At 42.7% G+C, this 6,000-nt stretch overlaps 1 protein-coding gene across 1 annotated transcript in view; it reads left to right on the top strand.

The window, feature by feature from the left end:
* The first annotated feature begins 290 nt into the window (after positions 1–290).
* LOC131105943 (plexin-A2-like) overlaps positions 291–6,000 on the top strand; it is a 91,314-nt gene continuing 85,604 nt past the window's right edge. Inside the window, exon 1 of the mRNA XM_058054500.2 lies at positions 291–500. The gene's annotated coding sequence lies outside the window, so the exon portion shown is untranslated. The remainder of the gene's footprint in view (positions 501–6,000) is intronic.

Here is a 6,000-nt window from a genome sequence, read left to right as displayed (position 1 = left end):
GTCCAGTTTATATTCTGCTGCTGATAACAAGCGTAATAAAGAATATTGTGTTTATTTTTAAAAGTGTAAATCTATCATACATGTGTGCGATTGCTTCCTCCACACAGATAAAAACATAAAACGCACATACGTGCAGTCTGGATATAAAAAAGCACAGCGACGCCTTCAAACTGAGCCAGAGGATGACGCCACAGGAGGCGTGCACGCTACGTGAGGCGCACACGAACTCATGCGTGTGTGTGTGTGTGTGTGTGTCCACGCACACACATATACAGAGAGAGAGAGAGAGCGAGAGCGAGAGAGAGATTAAATGTTGCCTGTCTGCTCCAGAAAATGATCAATCCCACAACGAGGCTGGAGGGTCACCGGTTGCAAGAGAGGATGCACGCCGCTGTGCGCGTCACTTTGCCCGGCTGTGCGTAAAAAAAAAAAAAGCCTCGGACCGAAACCGCCTGCTCCCGTTTAGAACTCTTCCAGAATGAGTCTCGTCTAATTTCAAGGTTAGTGCTCATGTTTTGGTGTCTGGCTTGGACAAAACGTAAAGTTTGGTGGCGCTAAGGAGGAGTCGCCTGTGGCTGTAAACTGCAGCGAGTGCTTGTGCAGACTTTATATATGCATCCGGTTTCTGTATGTATACATGTAAAGGCGCATCGTGCATGAGGTCATGATGAGGGACATATGCAGTGGGATGGAGATAAAGCCTGCACACACACACACACCCACACACACACACACATATATATATATATATATATACACACACACAGTACAGTAGCAATGTACTGTAGTAGTGCCAAAGCTCCACAATGCTGTGGTGGACCAAGTTCATCCCTGTCTCTGGAGTGTATTTGGGATTTGCACCTCTTTAACTCCTCAACGCCGGGCTCTCCCGGGTCGGCCTTATCTGGACGGGCCAGTTGGAGCAGCTTCCATTCTTCCTGCACCCCTCAAGAGTGGCTCAAGCCTCTAGTGGAGTGGGAGCGTTCCCAGCCAAGTCACCAGCTGCAGCACTTTTATCAGTTGCCTGCCTCGTTTTGAGAATTCAAATGCACCCCCCCCCCCTCCTGCAACCCCTATCCTCGCGTTTAACTCTGCAACTCCTTTGCAGAGTTAAAAGGAAGTTGGAGTTTGGATTTGTAACAGAGTGCAACGTTCAAGTGAGTTCAAGCGTCCTTGTTATTCAAGACATCCTGATTGTGTTAAATTGGTATTTGAGGAAATAGATGTGTGGCTCACAGCCAGGCGGTTCTGGGTTCAAATCCTGCTTAGATCTGTGGAATCCATTTGGTTTGTGTGGGTTTTCTCCAGGATATTCCAGCTTCCTGGCACATCCCAAAACATGCATGTTACAGGTTAATTGTGGACTCCATAGGTGTGAATGTGAATGGTTGTTTGTCTATATGTATCCTATGAGCATCTTGTCCACAGTCAGCTGGGATAGGCTCCAGCTCAACTCAACTGTGACTCTGAATAAGATGATTTGGTGAAAGAATTAAATGTATTTCACGTCAGTTTGCAAAACAAAACAGTTGTGGCATCTCTGCATGGTGCATCCAATGAAAATCAAAGCAAATGCAGTCAAATGAAGCATAAAAATCATTTTCTGTCGGATTGTTTATTGATTTCTGCCTGCCTAGCCTTGTAATCCCCCCCCCCCCCTTCCGAGGACGCTTTTGTCATTCCAGGCTGACTGCAGGTGAGAGAACGTTATTTTTGTCTTTTTGACCCCCGAGGTGATGCCAGATCAGTGTAGGTGAAGTCATTTTGAACATCTGTCCTTGTCATCTCCAATTCTGCACCCATACTTCCGAGTGCACCCCCTTTCACCCCAACCCTGAGATTAACGACCTGTACTGCCTATTTAAAAAAAGAGACAAAAAAGAAAAAGATACTCTGCCTCAATCAGTAGCATTGATGCAGGAGTCATTCAAATATAAAGGAGGGGGGGGGGTGATGTGGGTCAGTGGCACAGGCGAGTGCATTAGTGCATCAGGCGAATTAGTGTATGTAACACAATTACACGGTGTGTGAGTGCACAGCGTCTAACTACCCATAGCGGGAGACCACCCCTCACAGCCCCCCACACCACCACAACCCCTACCTCCAATCCAAGCTTGCACAGCTCCCCGCCCCCCAGCCCACTGCCCACAGAGAGGTTGATTAAATATGACGGTTAGGATGCTTAGGTGGGGAGGGGGGCACATACTGCACATATGAGCGTGTAACTGTAAAACTGGAAATGATTACTTCACTTTAACAAGTATTGAGTCTTGAACCAGTCATGATATGCTATATACGTATATCACTATATTGACAGTTACCATGGTACCCATTATGTCATTGGATGGCCATATCACCTCGTACTTCGGTATGTGACGAAAAAAAAAATTAAACTATATTAGGAAAGCAGGAAGTGAACAAATGTAACAGTTACTGATTGTAAAAGTACCAGATGGAGGGGTAGGATTTAATAAGCTTTGCTTCTTCCTACTCCTTTTGGACATGTGGAACTGTGAACTGATTATGTGATGCATTCAATTGTAATCTGATGCATGTTCAAATGAAATTAAACCATTACCATTACAATGATAAGAGAACTACACCAAGGTCAAACTAAAGTATTTTCATTAGTTTAGCCGCAGGAAGAGCAGACATTATGACGAGGAGATACTCATACCTTGATTGAAGACTTGATTGTTGACAAAGACGGCGATGACGGAAAAGGAATGAGTACATATCCACATGTTTTTTTTTCTTGAATTCACCTTCCCCAAGAATGACGGTAATTGGAATTTAGACATTGTGGATTGTTTGGCAGCTGTAATAAGAAAAGCAGAGACTTGTGGTGTAACTGCGTTAGTCAGAAAAGAACTACAGAATCAACTGCCAGTGATGTCATAGGTGGGTGATGGACAATGACTGTCACTTCCGGTTTCTGTGTTGACTAGAACAATTTGTGATTAAAAATATGTTACAAACACACCTTAAAGCTTGGCATAGGACTAGTAGACATCCATTAAAAGTGGCAAAATAATTGTGTTTCCTGACAACACATCTCAGTTTTTAAATGAAACTTATTATTATTAAGGAAGAAAAAAAATCAAACCTTCATGGCCATGTGAAAAAGCGATTTTTTCTGAACTGAGATTGAGATCTATCAGTCTGGAAAAGGCTATAAAGCCATTTCTAAAGCTTTGGGACTCCAGCGAACCGTAGTGGGAACCATTATCCACAAATGGCAAAAAGATGGAACAATGGTGAACCTTCCCAGTAGGGCTAAGCGATCCTGATATATTTCGGTTGAATATTGATATACAATAAACTGTATATCGCCATATTTTATACACAAAGTGAGTTTAGACAAAAGCAAAAGCCAAGAGGTCACAAAAGACCCCATATGACAAAAGTCAGGTCTGGTCTTACCAGCTTCCCATGTTGGTAGGCTGCTCCACCACACCTGCAGAGACCAAAAGGTAGCGGGAACTACTTCCTGGTTCAAGAAGAAATATACAAAACAGAAAAAAAGATCATGTCAATACCTCTATTGACACTTTAACTGGATTTGCACCAAAATTGACTAAAAACTCTTTGTGAAGGTAGAATACTTGATGCAGCTCTTATTATGTATTAAACCTCATTAGCTCGTGGACCTAATCAAGTGACTAGCGGCCTGGAAGGAGGTCACACGAGACACAAGGCAGACAAAGAAAAAGGGTGTTGTTGTTGTTGACAATGACTCTGAGCAAAAGCGATAGAGTAAGGGTGACGTGGCGACAAACCACGGAGGAGAGGAACTGGAAGGAGGAGAGATGGTGAAGGAGTGTAAAACGTGCTGCTCACCTGCCAGATGGCAGGTTTGACTCCCAGCATGCATCCAGCAGAGGGCTCTGGCAATATGTTGCATAGCCCCCAGATTGTCCCATGATGTTCATACAAACAATGCAGTAACTTTACTCATGTTGTTTTTCTGTTGGTGCATGTCATAACAAAAACAAAAACAACAACAACTTGGGGTGTCATGAGACGCCCAACTCACTGGATGAGATAATGCATTAGATTGGGTCTTTTAACATAAATTTTCAAGAAAACTTTATTTAACCGAGTCACACAACAATGTAAGTGCATTTTGAAATGTTTATTGACCCACAAATTCATTGATTGATTCATTTTCTACCGTTTTTCCTCACGAGGGTCGCAGGGGGTGCTGGAGCCTATCCCAGCTGTCTTCGGGTGAGAGGTGGGGTATAGCCAATCACAGGGCACATATAGACAAACAACCATTCACACTCACATGTGTTTTTGGAATGTGGGAGGAAACCGGAGTACTTGGAGAAAACCCACGCATGCACGGGGAGAACATGCAAACTCCACACAGAGATGGCCGAGGGTGGAATTGAACCCTGGTCTCCTAGCTGTGACATCTGCACGCTAACCACTCATCCACCGTGCTGCCCAACCCACAAATGGAAATAAACAAAATGATTATATGTATAATAGTAAAAATTACATATAAAGTAAAGACTATTTTTATTATATATGACATATAACGGCTGCACGGCAGTGAGTGGTTAGCGCGCAGGCCTCACAGCTAGGAAACCCAAGTTCAATTCCACCCTCGGCCATCTTTGTGCGGAGTTTGCATGTTCTCCCCGTGCATGTGTGGTTTTTCTCCGGTTTCTCCGGTTTCCTTCCACATTCAAAAAACAGCTGGGATAGGCTCCGGCACCCCTGCGAGGATAAGTGGTAGAAAATAAATGAATGAATGAACCTACTAAAGGAAAATAGTCTGGAGCCACAAAAAATAAGATTAAAAGAACATCTTATAAACTTTGTGTTTGAAAACGGACACGCATGTAAATGGTCAGATATAAGAAGGCAGGCAAAATGATCACATTCATTTATCATGTGATTAATTAATTAATTCATTTATTATTGCATGTTTTTCTGAATGAGATCTTAAGTAACATATGTTCACCAAGTCAAGGCATAATGACGAATAGCACTGAAAAAAAATAACCTGGGTTATTTCAGAAGCTAATTCTTGGAGCGGCTCCACAGTGGCATGTTGAGATGATGACACACTTAAGAAGTATCATTTTTTTATTTCACACTCATGCGCCATTCTGTATTGTGGAGTTCATCCCTCGGCAAAGAAGCGCTTCAACTTACATTTTACGGCTCCAGAGAAGGCGAATAACAGATGCCAAACATTCATGTCGGGCTTTAATTAAAAAGTGATGTTTGGATATTAAAAAATGCAAATACTAGTCATGTGGAAAAGATGTATGGAAATTGAATGTCATTCTCTCAAGGGAAGAGCGGGACATTTTTCAGTAAGAAACACTAATATGACAAGACATAAACAGATTTTTTTTTTAAGCAAAAAAATACATTTATACCACCTTCAAGGTCATAACAGTGCAGCTTAAGATGTATAAAACAGTCAATAACATACATAATGCATTAGATGTAGTTGTGTAACATGCCGATTTTATCCCAGCACATAAAACATCTCCATGTGGATCCCATTGTGATAAATCAGATAATACAATTTTATGATTCAACATAAAATTGCGGGCTGCATGAGTGGTTAGCGCGCAGGCCACACAGCTAGGAGACCCGAGTTCAATTCCACCCTCGGCCATTTGTGTGAGGAGTTTGCATGTTCTCCCCATGCATGTGTGGGTTTTCGCCGGTTTCCTCCCACATCCCAAAAACATGCTAGGTTAATTAGCGACTTCAAATTGTCTATAGGTATGAATGTGAGTGTGAATGGTTGTTTGTCTATATGTGCCCTGTGATTGGCTGGCCACCTGTCCAGGGTGTACCATGCCTCTCGCTCAAAGACAGCTGGGATAGGCTCCAGCATACCCTGCAACCCTTGTGAGGATAAGCAATAAAAAATGAATGAATGAATATAAAATTGCCACTCACACCCATGTGACATTTGGGCATCAAAACACACACACATGTGTTAACTGTTTCCTTCCAACCAATAAT

The sequence above is a fragment of the Doryrhamphus excisus genome, linkage group LG18 (assembly GCF_037039965.1).
Source record: "Doryrhamphus excisus strain RoL-2023G ecotype Guam linkage group LG18, RoL_Dexc_Guam_v1.1, whole genome shotgun sequence".
NCBI lineage: Eukaryota > Metazoa > Chordata > Actinopteri > Syngnathiformes > Syngnathidae > Doryrhamphus > Doryrhamphus excisus.
The sequence above is the reverse complement of the archived record's forward strand: the minus strand, read 5'-3'. Positions and strand labels throughout refer to the sequence as shown.